Raw genomic sequence first — 19,058 nt, 5'->3', positions numbered from 1 at the left:
GGGCTGTTTGTATTAAAGGCAATGAATGCATCCTTTTTGTCCCCACAGCTGAGGGATGGCTGTGTGCTGAAGTACATTCCACAGTACAGGCTGCTCAGCTATCTGGAATGGGACTAGGACAAGGGTATGTCATCCTTGTCTATCCTGAGCCATTTGCTTTTCTCTCTGTGGATACTGTGCACAGTGGAGGGTAGGAAGGTTGTGTGCCTGCGTCTTGCTTTTACAGATATTCAGGAGTCAATGAGGGCATTGGCAGCAGAGTAAAGATGCTCGGAAGAGTTCCCAAGTCCCTTAGGGAAGACAGGACCAGAAGCTTAAATATGAAGAGGAATATGTTTTACTGCCTTAATAGACTATTAGTGATACATAGTAAAACACAGAACAAAAAGACAATTGCAAGGTGCAGACTTTTATAGTAAATGCTATTTTCAGAGGGAAGAAGTGAGCAGGAGGAGAGAACACAGTGGAGTAAAGCTATCTAGATGCTGTCTTCCAAGGCGCAGCAGCGAGCTCAGCCCTGGATTTTCACTGGAAATACACATGCATACTTTAATCCCAAGGGAACCTGTAAACCAATGAAAATACAGGTTATTGCTTCTGTCCTCTCCCAATTTCATATGCTTTCAGCAATAAAGATTGCTAATAAAGCCAGAGTAATTACTTTTGCTCTTTCAGTCTGACTGCCATTAAGAGCCAGTAAAATCTTAGGCGTTACTTTTTGGATTTTTCCAAGTAAACAGGTAATCAAAACTACTGTCTTCCATGCAATTTATTGCTGAGGTGATGTTTTTGCTGTGAGGGGAAAAAAGATGTCCATCTACATCATGCAATTTAAGATTAAAACTCTCTTATTCAACTCAGTAACACAAGGAAAACCATAATATTCACTGCCATAAAATGCTGTAAATGTTCTAGGAAGTAATCTCCTGTCACCACAGATCAGAGGCATCTAAAATCTTGCAGATCCAGTTTACCTATGCTTTCACTATTACATGCTCTTGTATTAGACAAAGCTCAAAGCAGACAGCACCTAATTATCTTTACCCAGATGCAATCCCCAATTCAGATGAAGCCTTACTGCTAGCTTGATCTTTCAGCACTTGGGAATACAAAAGATCTCTATACTGTTAGTATTCTCTTGGGTTTCTTAGTCAAAGCTGTCTCTGGCAAACTCCATCTCTTATGTTTTAGAATAAATGTTGCTGGGACCCCTCTTTCTGTGGTCTTGCTCAATGGCTGCTCAGCATTTTTCTGGGACATGAAGATACCTGTCCTAGGGTGATGGTATGATGCTTGTATCCCCATTCATGTGTTCTGTTAATGTTGGATATTATGTTCTGTACCGTTAAGACTGGCTCTGAAGAGTGAAAGTTTTGTTTTGGTTTTCTTATCAGTCTGGCTGGGACACAGAGACTGCAGCTTTTGCTTTTGCTGCTTTTGCTTATAGCTTTGCGCTCTCTCTCTCGCTCTCGCTCTTGCTTGCTTTTGCTTCTGCTCCTAGCTAGTTTAGCTAAACAGTCCAAATTGCTTCCTGGACTGTTTCTCCTCTCCTTTTTTCGACCATCCAGAACCTGCTCCGACTGGGACCTGGGAACACAGAGAATTTGCACCTTGTGGCTGCAGCAGTTGCCCCAGTGCCGGAGGGATTGAGAACAGAGCAACCACCCCCCGAGAGAGACTTTCTGAATTTGTCATCTTTTTCAGAGTGATGTCATCTGGTATTGTTCATTTTGTGTGCTGGGGGGTGCTGTGCCTGTCAAATAAACAGGTTCTTTCCACTTCTCTCTGAGGAATTCTTCCCGAACTGGTTGCAGGGAAGGGCTGTGTGGGTTTGCTTTCTGGAGGGGCCCTCCTTTGTAGCTTCTCTACCAAATTTGCCCTAAACCAGCACAATACCTCAAGAGCCTCTGTGCCTAAAATGGCATCTCTCCAAAAGGAAACCATGATGGAAGAGGATGGATTCATAGTTCTATTCCAGTTTCCGCAACAAAGAAGTAATAGTGGTTGAGCATCACATTATTTTTCTTATTTTTCCTTCATACCATTCCTAGCAATAGTGAATTTGTACTGTACCATCAGTCTGAGCTGGGATCATTTGAGCTGTACACACTGATGACATACTGCAGTAAGCAGCACTGTCATTCATCTGCCTCAGTGTTTACCCAAGGTTCCTTTTAGAAACTGAGATATGCTGACTTGAACTGTTAATTAAATTTGGGACACTGTGCAATTTGCCCAGCAATATTTTAGGAACATCTGTAGGCACTGGTTGAGGGAAGAGGCATCTTTATAGAACATAAAGCAGAGATGAAGTCAGAAGTAATCCAAGGTCTCTGGGGTATTATAGCATGGTATATTGGATCAGCAAACAGATACCAAGAACTCGTTCTTGAAAAAACAGCTGCAATTGCAAAGTAATGGTCACATATTTCTCAAAATTGGAAGACTGTGACAGAACTGGTATTCCTGTATCAGAAATGCAAAAGAGGGAAAGCAGGACAGCCCTCAGGTTTGTTTCATGGACCCACTTTGAGAGCTGCGATTTCTCTCTCACTATAATCCTGAAAAGTCTCTATTTTAATGCTCATTGTAATACCCTTCCAATGAAAGGCAGAGAGAGAAGGAAACTAATGCTTTCTTCTCAGATAAGAAACCTGCTACTCATGCTTTTTGTACAACTTCCAACTGAAATTATCTGAAACCTGCAGGCTGATGGAGACTTTGTACTACCAAGGGTCTCTTTGTACTGAGAGGATTTGCTTTTGTGATAGCTGTGACGTTCCCTGTCTCTGCAGCCAGGATTTTTGCCTTTAAAAGGGGGGCACTAGCATTGATAAAAAGCTGTGGAAGACCTTTAGGTGCACCCTTGTTGTCCAGAACTTCCAAAACTGGTGAAAATGTGGGTCTCTGTTCTGGTGTATAGATAGTGTTTCTTGTGACAATAGGCTGATGCATTAGATACCTTCAAATCAAGCACCTTTAATAAAATAAATTTAAACTATATTTGCAATCTCAGTCACACTTTTCCCTAATACTTGTGAGACATGGATTTTGTTTATTCATGGCATACTTTAACTTTGCATTAACACTCTTCCATTATGATGTTAGGAGAATGGTTTTTGAAAAAAACCCTTGAATAAATACTATAAAAACATCCAGAAGTACTTTAAATCAACTACTCACTGTTAGCTAGCTTAAATAAAAGCAAACCAAATTAAACCAAAACTCTGTTTTGGTAAGAATAAAAACCTCCAAAGAACCCGAACCCAAATATTTTTGCATACTTGAATAGGGAGAGTGTTTTACTGAATGGTGACAAAACAGAATTCGTCCCCAGATTGTAATATGTAGAAAGCTGAACCATTCTAGCTGTATCACTGGAGAGAATCTGACATGTTCAGCTCAGTGGCTCAATATAGTATGTTGCTATCTTGAGAGTGATATCTTCATAAAGCCAAGAATTGCTTAATCTGCTTTCCCAGAAGTTCAGCACATTAAATGATTCCAAGAAGACTTCATCTACTGCATGCTAAATCAATCTTTGCTCTGCTTATACTATTTTGCTTTTTCTTCCAGTACTAGTAGGCCTTCCATGCTATGCTTCAGCCAGCATAGGTATGCTTGGCATCAGCACAGTGGGGTTTTAACTCTGGGTACACACAAGAGAGGAGAGGAAGAACACAAATCACCCTCTAGCTTTCTCAGAGCTAACTCTGGAGAATGTGAAGACATAAGATACTGTTTCCAATAAAATATCCAGGTTTTTCCTAGGGATGTTCTTCCATCACAGCCCTGATAATAGGGCAGGAATACTTAGGTTTCTTTAGGTTCTGAATTTATTTGCCTGATTTGAGAGACCTGGACTTGGATGATCTCATTGAGGAAGTCATCTGTGTATTTGCATCATATGTTCTGTGAAATACATTATTTAAGCAATTTGTGTAGGAAGAGTTATTATTAAGGAATATAGGTAGGGTATCCTTGTTTTTCACTGATAACATAAGTCTTTAAAAAGTCTTGCTGGTCCCATTTCATCACCAGAAGATGAAAGCAGACATTCATATTTAGGAAAATCTGGCCCTGAATTGTCACTTGTATGTCCAAGTGTGAACACTGACAGCCCTGCATGCATAGTACTCCTCTGTATTTCCCTTTTATCTTTATTGGGATTGGTGTTAAATGGGCAGTTTGGGGATATGAAACTGCAGAACAGATTCATTACAGCGACTTCCTACCTCAGGCAGCAGCAGCTTGAATTTAAAGGCTATCTCCCCTCCCCCAAAGCAGAATGCAAAAATGAAGACAGATCAATGTCCACATCTCCCATTTGCAATAATTCATTTAGTTACATTAATAAAACTATCTATTTGATTTGTCAAATTGCATTACAAAGCCCGCTGGAGCTGACTGGAATTATCTTGTCTCCTGCCCTAGTGCCTGACTGCCAAATCAAGGGGGTGGAGGTTAAGATCAGTTTTGCTATGGCTCATTTACTCCAGCTCTGCTGGTTTATTCCATTTAGCTCTAAGTAGGATGAAGGGAGACAAGCTTCAGCTGATTTGCCCTGTGCTGGAGCACAGCCTTCAGCCCTGTAATGACTGCAGTGCTGTAGGTACAAGTGGTGCAGGCACAGAGAGCTCCTGCAGGTCATGAACTCTGATAGAATGACTGCTTCTGAGTCACATGCTGGACTTTTGCCTAGTTTATGTGAAATCAGCTCCTATGGTAGTTAGTCATTGAGCTCATGTCTCCAGCTGGAGCACATAATTGAAATTGTAAAAGGAGTTTGAAGGCTAAGAGAATAGGAAAGACAGGGGGGTAAAAAGCCAGAAAGAAAAGGCTGCATGCAACATTAGTATAAATCCAAGAATTCACAAAGAAAGCAGCTGGAGAAACAGACTACAGCTAATATAAAAAAAATGATTTTATTCTCTTGTTTTTTTTGTTTCTCTGAAATGCATGTTTGTGCCTACAGTGGTGCTCATGTGCCCATTTGGTAGATTGCTCTATCCCATGTATTTTTTTCTTTCCTCTCTCTTTTGATCAGCAGATGTGGTTCTTTTTGCAGACACAGTCCAATTTAAAAGTATACCACATAACCCTACAGAAATGTTGTGAAAACCCCAGAGTGTTTGTCTCCACATGTCACTTGACCATAGTCATGAACTCCAGCTTAGCCATGCCTAGAGTGCTCCTGCAGCACCCAGCACAAATCTGGGTGGGCCTGGGGAGCCAGTGTCTGCAGAATGCTGACTGCATGGTGATTTAGATTTAACTGTGGGATGAGACATCTGCTTTTCTGGCTGATGTCAGCCCCCAGGGAGGGCAGGTATCACACAGTGACGCTGAGCAGTGGGGAGATGCCTAGTTAGTGCTTTACTGTCATAAAATGCCAGGAGCCAGCAGGAGAATGTGTAGCATGGAAATGAAAAAGATTTTGGTCTCTGAATCCTGAGCTGAGGGTCTGTCATGGTTTTGCTGTTACCCACAGGTAAGTGATGCTGGAGAAGGAAAAAAGCCAGGCATACACTTAGGCGGCAATTTTACCATGCTGCTAGCCAGACGAGGTTTCTCCAAGATGTATTCTGTGCTGCCACATTTCTTTCCTTAATGCCTAGCAGCTTGGGCAAGGGTGAATCCCCTTTTTTTTGGCCAGGCTTAGAGGCTGAACACAGCTGGGAATTGGTATTGAATTCATAAGACCTTTACCTGCATTCTGTAGGAGACAGCCTTCTCTTTCCTGAGTCTATTTACTAGGAAAAGAAGATTCCTTCACTCGGATCTCAATTTTGACTGCACTCGCCTGAACACCTCATGGAGAAGGGGACTTATTGAGTCTCTGGACAGCTGAGCAGAAATTAAAAATAAAGGAAAACAAAACCAATTAACATCATGCAGCCTAAACTGGCCCTTAGAGGAATGTCTATCAAAGTGCTTGAAAGATTTAGCTTGATGCTCACAGAAAAGCTGCAAAATAAATCCCGTTTGTAAGGACAAATGGATTTGTTAGGAAGACTGGAGGACATCTGAAATGTTCCAGAATAAAACAGTTTTTGCCATTGACATTTATTAAGTTGTTTAACAGAGAAACACCCATGAATATTTTTAGTTTATGTGTAAGGGCTTATAAATACTTCCCAGAAGCCATTAAGAAAAGAATAACCTGATTTTGGTGAAGAATCAAACTCCAAACTGACAGTATTCTGCATTTATAGGTTTTGAGAGGTGATAAAAGTCAGTGTTTTAGTGGACATTGTATTTCTGACCAGGCATGATTAAATGTTACAAATCAAACACTACCCACTCACTTAGCTCCTGCAGGAGCACTTAAGATTTCTAAAAGCCATATTTGCAGTTAAAGACGAAATAGAATAAACAATTGCAAAAGAAGGAGACCTGTTTTGTTTGAGAAGGATTAATTCTCATCCTTTACCGGAATGACTAGAAAACAAAATATCACCTTGGGTTAATATAACCTCTATAGCTCAGTCTTGCTTCACTGCACGTTGCATTGTGCAAGAGCAGACACAAGATGAGCTTAGCTGGATGCTAAGCTTGAAGAGAAACATTTCCACATGATTCCTCTACCATTCACATTGTCTGTCCCCAGGCAGCTACTCAGTTTTTGTAAGTGATGAGCTCATTAAGATTTCTGCTTCTTAAAAGCCCCTCAGGGACATTTGTCTGTTTGCCATTCTGTATTTAAAGTCTGTATCTGCAAAAAATTTATTGCAATGTCGTCACTCAGCTGTCTGAATAATACCAATACCTTGGAATTATAACACAAATATCTTCCCAAGGATGGTTAATATATATTAGCCAATCAGCTTTGGAAATCAAACAAATAGTTCCAGAACTTTTAACACTATAACCTCTTTTGCTTGTGTGACAGTTTATTTGCTTTAACATAATTGTACTTTGAGCTATCTGCTTGTGAAATTTTCTTGCAAGCAGCACGAATGTTGAGGCCCGTGTTTGCATAGGCAGATCACCCATGAGGAGCAGTTATTAGGAGGGATGGAGAGTGGCTTAGAAAATTGGACTCATGAGAATAAAGTAACCTAAATCAGAAACCACCTTGGAAAATGTCAGCAACACAAGTATTTGGCAAGGTGCTTTTTAGGAGGAAATCAAAACTTTTGTCTGCAATAGTTCTGGACACAAGTCTGCGATCATTTTAAACTGGTGCACAAGGCTTATAAATGCTTATATAAATGTGTCATGAATGATGTGCATTTCTAATAGTTAAACTCCCTAATTAGGGCAGTTCCCTGTATCAGGTGATATTTTCATTCAGAGAATATACATTTTTCTAAGAAACACAGAAAGCTAACTTAGAAAAATAGACAACTTTATACAAGAAGCATTCCATCTTCCTATTAGTAGATGTATAGTAGAGAATGTGTCCAGGTCTTTTTTATGTTAAGGGATTTAAAAGCACAAAAAAAACCCAAAAGGTTTTGAAACCATCCTGACACAGGCTTGGAGTAGAGCAGCTGTTTAAAGTGAGCACTATATCCAGGCTTGTAGAGCTCCAGAAGACACAGATGCAGGGACCTGTATTAAAGAAGGTTGTGAGAGTGCAGCTATCCTGAATGTGAATGAAAGCTTTAACTAATGTTAAAATAGCCATGGCAAAGTTTTAGGCAGCTTGCTTCTGTTACCTACAGGACTTTCCTAGGAAGCTACCTCTGAGTGATGGGAAAAACTAAGCTGCAATAAATACATGCTACAAATAATTACATTTTTTTTTTTAATGCAACTTGATGACTCTAATCTAAGCACTGAATTCCTGGTACCACGCATTCTCAATACCATATTTTGTAGTTCTGCAGTTGTGCTTCAGAGTGTCTTCTTCACTGAGCATGCCAACGGCTCACTTTTGCAGCTCTGTCTGTACCAAGATGATGAATGATTTCGTTCCATTCTCCCTAATAAATAAGTATTTTGAAACAGAGCTTTACTGTTTATATTATTCTGTGTTTCAATTTAGACTCATTCAGAAGCCATTTTTCAGATGTGAGATGAAACTGTGCAAGCTATCTAAATACCAGAGTATGCAAAGAAGGATGGATCTATACATTGCTTTATTTATTTTGTGTACTGATATCTATGCATTGCCTCAGGGTCTTGTTAGTTCTTTAAAAAAAATGAGATATTAAATATCTTTCCAGCTTCAGCTATGAAGCCATTTGTGGTGACTGCTGAGAAGCTGTCATAGCTGTACCTTGGCTCAGGCAGCCTGCCAAATGGCAAAGTTTTGGCAGCATTAAATGATTTTTGTTAAAACAAAAACAACAAAAAAGCCCCTTTATAATATACTACCAGCTTTAGACTGGGAAAAGCTGAAGCAACAATGACAACTCTTTTTTTTTCTCTTCTGATTCATTACTAGTTAGCTATCTGAATGTGATGTGATCTTATATCTGTTTTGCTGTTCTACATAAATACTGACCTCACAGTACTTTTGTAGTCTAGGACCAAAAATGTACAGGGCAATATGACACCTGTGCCAAGACAACCCTTAACCTTGAAAGCCTTCATTCTCTTTACCCATTCAGTACAGGGCAGCTCCAGAGCTTACAGCTTCACCTTTCCTCAGTGCTTTATTCAAACATACAATCCCATCTTAATTAAATATTAGGTTGCTGTATTGTTTTAACTTCCTTCTCATCCATTTCACAGAGTCATGTGATCATTAAGCATAAGGTTGTAGAGTTCAGCTATTAACATGGCACTGTGAAGTCCACCACCAAAGTATGTCCCCAGGTGACACAGCTACCTTCAGGGATGGTATCCTTCACCACTTCCCTGGGCAGCCTGTTCCAATGCTTAGCCACCCTTTCAGTGAAGGATTTTTTTCCAATGTCCAATCCAACCTCCCCTGGTACAACTGGAAACCATTTCCTCTCATCCTGTCACTTGTCACTTTAGAGAGGAGCCTGACCACCACCTGGCTACAGCCTCCTTTAAGGTAGGTGCAGGAAGTAGTAATGCCCTTTCCTGAGCCTCCTTTTCTCCGGGCTAAACAACCCCAGCTCCCTCAGCTGCTCCTCATAAGATTTGTGCTCTGTATTCCTCATGAGCTTTGCTGTCTTTTTCTGGACACTCTCCAGCATTTCAGCATCCTTCTTGCAGTGGGGCCCAGAAATGAACACAGGATTTGAGGTGTGCCTCAGACCAGTGCTGAGTACAGGGGGACAATCACTGCCCTGGTCCTGTTGGATACACTATGTCTGATAAAGATGCCATTGGCTTTTTGGCCACCTGGGCACTGCTGGCTCATGTTCAGCTGCTGTTCCCCAGGACCCCCAGGTCCCTTTCCAGCAGGCAGCTTTCCAGGCACTCTGCCCCCAGCCTGTAACTCTGCATCACTAAGCAGGTGCCTTTATCATGAAAGTAGATCAGGTTGGTCCAGCAGGATCTGCCTTTGACAAACCCATGTTTGTGCTGGCTGGGCCTGATCCCCTGGGTGTCCTGTACCTCTGCATGACAGCACTCAAGATGATCTGCTCCCTGACCTTCCCCAGCTCTGAGGTGAGGCTGACAGGCCTCTAGTTACCCAGATCCTCCTTCCAGCCCTTCTTGTAGATGGACAACATATTTGCCAACTTCCAAACACCTGGAATCTCCCTGGTTAGGCAGGACTGCTGATAAATGAGGGGGACTGTACTGTCTCAGTCAGCATTTCCACCAGCTCCCTAAGTATCCATGTATGGATTTCATCTGGTCCCATAGGTCTGCATGTGTGTAAGTGGTGTATCAGGTCTCTGATCACTTCCTCTTGGATTATGGATGCTTCATTCTGTTCCCCATCACTTTTTTCCAGGATAGAGTGCTGGGTACCTGGACAACTATTAAAGACCGAGGCACAATGAAAGTATTATGTACCTCATCCTTCTCTTCATCCTTTGTCACTATGGTTCCAATAAGGGTTGAAGATTCTCCTTAGACCTCCTTCTGTTGTTGATTTATTTATAGATATATTTTTGTTGTCTTTTCTGGCAGTAGCCAGACTAAATTCTAACTGGGCTTTGGCCCTTCTAATTTTCTCCCTGCTTAATTTCATTACACCCTTTCAGTCCTCTTGAGTTGTCTGCTGCTTCTTCCAAAGGTTGACAAGTTTCTTGTTGTTTCCCAAGTTCCAGCCAAAGCTCTCTGTTCAGCCAGGCTGGTTTTCCTCTCTGGGTCGCCTTCCGGCACATGGGGGTGGGCTCCTCTGGTGCCTAGAAGATTTTCTTCTTGAAGAATGTCCAGCCTTCCTGGACTCCTTTACTCTTCATGAGTGCCTCCCAAGGTAGGGACTCACCCAACCAGCATCTTAAGCAGGCCAAAGTTTTCCTGTGCTAGACACAGGTAGCCTTTCTGCTGACACCCCTCCTTACTTCAGTGGCCTTTGCAATGGTCGCTCTTTTCCTCAAAATGGTTTTGAGATTTCTTACCTGTCCGAGAGGCTAGGGTTTGGCAGAGTTAGTTAATATTAGTCAGACAAAAGCACTGAAGAAACTAAAATCTTTTATGGACTGCTGGTGGCAGCCCCCTACTATGCCAGTCATTGCATGTTAAAGTGGAAAGGGACCAATATGCATGTGGGAATTCTATGTATTGGAAGCAAGACCTTCAGTATCTAAAGTTTTTTCTTTTCCCCCAGTAATGCCCTTGCACTGGGGGCTTTGACTCCAACGAGATCAGAATTGATGGTGGTGATTTACACTTCACTCTACTTCGTGATTGCACTTTGGTGTCTGCACAAAATGATTGACTTGCAAAGTATTTCTTCTTCAGCTGGCCCTTGGAGAGTGAAGGAAAATAATTACTCTTTTTGCTCTAAGCTTTTAATTTAAGAGCTTTTGCTTTAAAAAGAGTATCTGCATATGATCCATATCATTTCAGAGGAAGAGAATACTGCAACAATGGAATGAAATGTTTAAAGTGAGCAATATATCCTATCTGTCTGTCTGTCTATCTATCTATCTATATTTGAACACACCACATTTACTATGGAATTCCTGACAGTTGTCATGATAGTCCCTCTGAAATTTCATGTACACTTACATACTTTAGATAATTAAAAAAATCTACAAGAAATGGAACTATGGTGTGAAAGGACTGTGAATGAAATATTTTTCTTTGTTATTGCATGTCTATGTATCTCAAAGATTCCTTGTTTCAGGTCTCTTAAATATGACATAATATATATAAGTTCTAGAATTACCTAATTAAGGTCTTTCCCTGTATATGTACTTGCAAAGTTACATGCATGTATACAGTTAATTTTTACCACTCTCTCTGCACTTTTATTACAATTACTTCAGTGTTTTTGATATTATATTGCCATCCATCTGCAAAACTCAAGCAAAGTCTACCAAGGGGAGATAGTAGAGCTTAGCTAGTTGGATAACTAATATGTCAACCATGCAAAAAATGGTATTGTGTTAAGGGTTTGGGGTGTTTTAAAAATATTTGGTCAAGAACAGGAGACAAGTATAAACATAAGTCCTGGCTTAAAGAGCTTATAGTTTAAAACCCTTCAGAAAATTACCTACATAGGGATGAAAAATTCATTTACCATTAGAGTTATGTGCTATGAAATCCAAGGAATGGTTGCTTTCTAACACAGGATTAGTATAAATATACAATATTGGCAGTACATGTTGGATAGGGTGTCTAGGGCATGTGCTATTACTCTGGGATTTCTTTAATAATTGGCTTCAAAGAGATATTTCAGTATTTGAAAGAGCAGACAGTTATTTATTCTGAAAGTGCCAGGAATGGAACTCAAATATCTACTAGATCAGGTGTAAAACCTTGAGCCTTAGGTAATAAAAGCACAAATAAATTATAAAAGCCATAGGGCAGACTTTAAAAACAGGCTGGAAAAATGAACAACTACGAAGTTCATTACCTTCTAGTCCTTCAGGATTCACATTTCATTAAAGCAGGGATCATTTCAGGCATTGAGACAGAGCACTGAATTTGTCAGCCTCTAAGGTGTTTCTAATTTTCCCATCAACTACAGGAATGTTGTAAATGGGTAGGCAGCTGTGTGAAATGAAATGCCTCTTTCAACAATAATATTATTGTAACCAATTAGCAATTGCTAATTTAGCAGTAAATACTGTGCCAAACACTGTGTTTGACTGGAAGAGAGTGTCTTTGCACAGCAACATGACAGTTTTATAAAGCCTCTATTACAGGAAATAGTTCTGCACATCAAATTGTTAACACCACATTGCATGCACAAGGTCATAGAAAACCTGCCAGACATTACTGAGAGCAATGTGAGTCAAAGAAAAGCCAACTTTTGAATTAATTTTGCTAATAACGTACTGGGGAAATGGCTGTCGAAGCAGAAGGCTAGGGATGTATTCATTATTTCTGTAATTATTTATATTATAACAGCATATAGATATTCTGGACAACTTTAAGCCTTCTTGGGCACATTGCAGACACACAGGAAGAGATGTTGCCTTAGAGACCTTAAAGCAAAATAAAATAAACAAGTGGATGTCAAGCAAAAGCAAAGAGGTGCAGTGACTTGAGGTGCCGTGACTTCTTACTGGGTAAGACATGAGAGATAGGAGGACACCCTACTTCACCTCCTCTGCTCTGCTGCTTGCCCAGCTGGGCTGAACTAGAACAGTAGCATCAAATGCCCATTTTGTAAAAGTGCCCAAGATGGTTTGAGACACCTAAGAAGACATTTTGGATGGATTTGCCACCCTTCCAATTCCTTGGTTCTACAGACAATGACATTTCCTTTCTGGTCCCACTACTCAGGTTATAAGACAGGACACTTAAGAGGCATGTAGCCTAATTGGATATTTATTGTTCTATTTTTAAAAGCAAAACTATAAGCTGAACCTCAGGAGTTGTGTTCCCAGCCAGTTAGTATGAATGGTTGTCCTCCCGTTTAATCCCTGGTAGTTTTACGTCTGCCCTCTTCTGCAGCTGTATGGGAATAACTCTCCAGAACATGGACTGTCTCCCTGTATATTTGTGTTTTTCTTCAGTGCAGTGAAACTGCAGCCATTTGACCTTTGCAATGATCGTGAAAAATCAACATAAATTTGTGTGGAGAAATTATATAAAGAGAAATTAGAAAAACAAAGAGGAATAGTCTGGTGCAAACCTTTGTTATGGTAGAACAAATTAATCCAGCAAACAGATCCAAACATTTTCATTATCTCATGCCCTTAGTGACAGACTGAGGAGAAAAAGATGGGAAAGAAGCAGTATGAAGACTTTGAAGAGGTCACATACTTCCAAGGCCTACTTCAGCTTCCTCTAATACATCATCTGTTGAAATCCAAATTACACCACCTATGTGTGCCCTATTCTTGTCCTCCTTGTCACAGACTCTCAGCTCGAGCTGCATATATATGATGTGGTGGACCTGCATTTAGAAAAGCAATTTCTTGGTGCCTTAAATATTTTTAATTACAAAGATTCTGCTACTTATCTAGAAGTTTAGTGCCTCTTCTTACAAATTATTTGTACACAGGTTATTGCTGACTAGAGCACAGATGTGATGAGGGGCAGGACAAACACATCGAGTCTATCCATTCTCATCCTAATTTGTTGGTGGTGCCTTGGTTTAGAAGCAAAAGTTAGCTTGCTATCAGTAGCTACCATCATTCCCAACTTGTTTGTCTCCATACATAAATTGTTTAGGTAAGCACCATATTTTTTACTTGGTCTTGTTACCCTACAGTGTTCTGTGTGGCTGAAAACCATCCCAGACCATGCATTTCCAGTGGGTTTGTAAACAAGAAGTTCCTCACTGATAATGCCTGTCACAATGGCTCATTGTGTGATTAACAAGAATCTATTACTAATGTAGAGTTTACTTTTGAATATTCGATTATAGTTGGTAACTCTTCAATTGCATCCCCACTGCTTGTTTCCAGGATTACTCTGGCATACAGTGACAGCAGAGACAGGACCATTAACCTTCATTACTAACCTGAGTAATGGAAATGCTCTGCATTGTCTTGGTATTGCTATTCAGTGTCACATTGCCAAATGCCTATTTTCTCTGACATTTCTTCTCATGACTGTAGATACTGTAATTGCTGTGAGACCTCTGCATTTTTATGTCCCTATTTTTAAATTAGAAACATGTTGTTAAATAAATCTTTTTACTGACAGTTTCTCTAGATTCATTAAAAACCTCTGCAGTATTCCTTAGGTTGTTGGAAAGAGACATAAATCTAGAGGAGATGTTGAGAAGGAAATGGATGAGCAGTGCAGCTGTAAATGCTTTACTAGGTTAAGCAAAAGGGAATGACATGAGAAATCCCTCAGACAAAGCCTTTCTTTCTGAACATATGGTCTACAAGACAACAATTTCTGGTTTTGCCTTGATCTAGTGCATGTATTTTTCTCATAGTACACCTGAATAGAAACGGCTTGTGCATGAAAATTAGTTATAAAAAGGCAGTGTCAAGTTTCCCAAATTTTGATGCAAGCCTTCATGCAAGATAAGCTAAACATGTATTTTAGTCAGTTCATCAGGCATGGGACTGAACTGTTTCTACAATCCAGGTTTTCTTAAGTTTGTATTTCTGCTTTGACCTGATTTAGTATTCAGGGAGCAAACATTTAACTCTTTTTAAAAATGAGGTCCCCTTAAAATGGCAGCATTGAAATCCTGTGAGAGGGCCAGTTCAGGAATGAAGGCTTCATCTTTCCTTTTTTAAGAAGGGAAATAAGTTCCTAATGAAGATATAACTAGTTTATTTTCCTTATTTGAATATTATGTTAAGCTGCTAAAAAGCCATTTCTCTTATATTTCAAGTGGTTTTGATTAAGTGAAATCCTCGAGGACACTTCACCAGAAGAAGAAAACTTGATTTTAAACTGATGGAAAACACAATTTTATTTTTAGTCCTAAAATTGGGTAACTGTGCTTGTTCTTCAACATGTACAGCTTAAATGCATAGCTGCTGCATATGAGGGGATGCACCAATGTCAGACAATATGCAAATATAATTTTAAGTTACACAGTAGAATACCAATCAGTCTCTGTCAGCAACCGCTGCATGATTGCTGGATAAATTAGAGTTTAACTCATTGAGTCCAAATCTTCCTTTCCTTGTCTCCTGCAAAAGGTGTTTCTACACCTTCTGGCTCCACACAGCTGATCCTGCTCAACAGCATGTTCCCACGTGTGACACCAGGAAGGTGTCATTACTGTCCAATGGCTACAGTTCAGAGACTCAACAAGATGACTTCCCAGACATTTGCATTTTTATTGTCAGTTTTCTTGGTGTTATTTTAAATAAAAAAAAAATCTCTCAATTAGGAACCACAGTTATTTTTCTTTCCGGTTTTCATAAACCAGAGCCCAGTGTTCTATATAGTTCTTTACAGATGAAATAATTAAGTTTAATAGCCTACTTTAAAACTTAAGGAGTAGAGCTGTCCTTTTTACGTTGGCTGTCTTACTTTAGTTATTGAAGTTTATCACTAATCTACAATTAGTATATGGTTTTGAGTGTATAATAATTAAAATGTACACTTAATATCCAGCAGAACAGATAACTGATGTAAAAGAATATAATGTCTTCAAATATTTCTTTCCTGTTGGGCAGGAAACAAGAATGAAGCAGAAGTTATTAGAAGAAAGAAGTTCATTGCTTTGCTGGAGCATAATATTTTCTAACAGTCTCACAGAATATTAAAGTTTACATAGCTCTCTGATACACAAGCCCTGAGAAATTTTATTACTTCTGGTGTTCAGTTAACTTCACTGTCATATTTCTTTCATCTCATCTTCATGGGTATGAAAAAAACTGTACAGGCTAGAAATCTTTTTTTATTGCTAACTACTTACATTCCTCTTACATGATGAGCAACGAGGCTTGCACTTCATGTGCTGGCAAAAGTAGCTGTTGATCATTACTGGAATGGGAGCACATTGTGGAGGAAGTCAAATCAAGATACTCTAGATTTCAAAGATGCTGTTATATAGGAAAGAAAAGAAGGAAATCTTAACATTGTTAAAGGAGCAATTGCATGTTATGCTGGGCAGTTCCACGAGCAAAGTGGAATTGCTCAGCATAACATGTAATCAAACCCAGCACAACTTCATTGATGATTTTTTTTGTGTGTGATTCTGTGGGATGATGTTGTTTTTGAAGATAGCTCTCTCCCATTTTTGACTGACTTTTAGTGGGCTATGTGCAAGTTCATAGCCAGACAGCTCATGTGATGCTGAGGACAGACTTAGTCACTGTGCTTGACCATAGACCAGAACAATGCAAGTACCAAAGGATGGAGAGACAGCAAAAAGACCTAGAGGCTGGTGGGCAGCAGGCATCTCTCATTCCTCTCACCACGGCCATGCTCCTGCTCAGCCTCACAGGAGGACAAGCCTTACCCAGTCGTGGCTCTGCAGTGCTTAGTGGTGTAACGCAAAAATTGACTTTGCTGTCAAAATAGCGCTGATCAAAGATAATCTGTGTTTTATCTAAACGTACTGAAACCACATGAAACCAGATAAATGGAGCTACCCCATGACTTGACTGCCATGCCCTCAGTGACAGATAAGTTTTGGGAGCATCTTTCTTTCTCAGTCTTTTTGAAAATTGTGTCCAATGTTTTGATGGATGTGAACTGCTGCATAACACAAAGTGCAGTTCAGCATTCTAACCTCCATTATTAATACATAGATAAAAATTATATTCCATTAGCAAATTGGCTGGATATATTCAATTCCTTTTGCCTGCAGTGAAATTCACTAGCTTGGCAAAAAAATGACCTTTTCCATTTCGAGAGGAGTAAGTCAATTTTAGTCCTTCAGTCATAATTGTGGAAAACTCTCATTTGGGAGAATTAGCAAGTGGCTAAGTGCCATTATACATTTCAGGATGCCACTCAAATTTACTTCAAGTGTGCTTAGACTCCTAGAATGATGCACATTAGGACCGGGAGCAACATGAGGTGCAGGTCTGCAGGACCTGACCATCATTCCTGTTTCGTCCACACATAATCTATTTTAGCACTAGTTCTGCCTTTTGTTTACAATATCCCAATTATCTCAGAAATTCAATCATATGATAAGGAATTTGTTTCTAATTGCCATTGCAGATCTACTCTATAGTATTGTATATTCATATGTCTTTTAATGAATATATTTTAATAATTAATATTGTGTATTTCCACTTTATTAATGTATTTCCATCTTAAATATGTCCTTTAATTAATCTTTGTATATAATCTTATCACTCTTAGCTTCCAATAGAAAGTGATTTTCTACCACCAGATATTTTTCAATGACATGGTTTCGCACTAAGTACAAAGTTGAAATACCAACACTGTTCTTCTGTGCTTTGACTGTTTGAAGCAGAAATCTATTACCCACAGGACTAAACCTGCTAAATTTTGGGCACTGCAAGAGTCTTTCTTTCCCAGTTTCTGTCACATTTCAAATGTTTACAGGATCATACAGTTTGAAGTAGGATTTCTTTCACTGAAATACTAATGTGTGTTTTTCCACATTCATGTTAAATTCTTTAGGCCTGTATAAGCTCAGAAAATGGTCTTTTCAAATCCTTTTCCATCTTGAGAGCCATTCTATCGTCATTCCTCTACTCTGCATGAGAGGTTTCCACATCTTGCTTGCAGTTCTAGTTCTTCCATCTCATTACCCACATTTCCTGCATTAGTCCACAAACAACTTCATTGTTTCCTTTTGACCTCACAGAGTTTCCTAAGTCAATTGAATATAGCCGACCTGATCAATTCTTTCATTCACAGAAATACTTTTTTTTCCCCCCGTGCTCTCCACTGTTTTATTCTGTAGCATAATAGCCTTATATCTGACTACATCCTCATTTCCACTGACTTTACCTTTTATTTATGAATACCCCTTGTTCACATAGACCATGTCTCTCTCAATCACAACATGTGATCACATCCTGCAACCAAGATGGATGTTTTTCTTCATCTGTATTTCTAGTCTTGGTTGCTGAAGGTCAGTGCTCCAGACAGTCAGGTGCAAACTCACCCCTGAGAAGTATGCTCTTTCTGGTAAAGCCTCCTGAAGGTTAAAAGCCCCAAAATCCCAACGTAGAGCTTCCTAGGCTGGGTTTTGCTGTACTTTTGGCCAAAGCTGGCATGCATGTGGCATTTTACCTATCATGTAATGTGATGAAACCTTCAATTATGTTTCCATTGCAACCTTCAGTGCAACCTTACTTAAGGATTTTTCTTTTTTTTTTGAATCTGTAGAATTATGGACTTGCTTTTTTTCTAGGTTACAAGCTACAGCATATCAGGGGTCTTGTGTTAAAGCATGCTTCAGTGTTTCAAAGATGCAGGTGGGAATTAAACTACTGATTGCAAAAGAGACCAGAGCGTTACAGCCTCAGGGAAATGTCTGCACTGTTCAACACTCTTTGAAAACCTCAGACTGCGCTTGTTCCATAAGGGAACACCTCAGTGCTCTGGAAAACAAACCAGTGTGCTTTGAGTGGACATGAGTGGACAGTATTGTTAATGTATTTTTTCAAAGCATTTGGGGGGATAAATATTCTGCATATTTGGTGTGTGGCATTATTTGGCAATGACATTAGCATTTGGAAAGCCATGCATTTGCATCTTTCCTGTGATGATCAAACTCTTAATAGGCCTATAAAAGCACATATTTAGTTTTCAATCCACTAATTTTTGTATTTCTAAATAATGATTTATAACATATTCAATGCCCAGGATGACTTCATATCCCTCTACAAAGGGAAAAGCTATCAGACCCATTCTCCAGTGGGTTCACCCAGAAGTGGATCACAGCTGCAGTCCCTGGGTGCAGGAGTTCCTGACTCATAGTGCATTTTGTGCTCCTTACCAAGCTCACAGTCCCTGTCCCAGTGTGGCACCCCCAAATAAAAGATCCTTAGCAAAGGTTCTGCAGGAGGGAATCCCACTGCATGTAGATTATCCTGGAGCTCAGGGGCTTCTCTTCTTTGTGACTTCTCTGACTTTGTGAGAACAAGGGAGACATTACTGAAATGAGAGCTCTATTTCCAACACTGAAGCCAGGTTTGGGGGTAGGG

The sequence above is a fragment of the Melozone crissalis genome, unplaced genomic scaffold (assembly GCF_028551555.1).
Source record: "Melozone crissalis strain CALT ecotype California unplaced genomic scaffold, PUWL_Pcris_2 ptg000013l_1, whole genome shotgun sequence".
NCBI lineage: Eukaryota > Metazoa > Chordata > Aves > Passeriformes > Passerellidae > Melozone > Melozone crissalis.
This window is presented reverse-complemented; position numbering follows the sequence as displayed.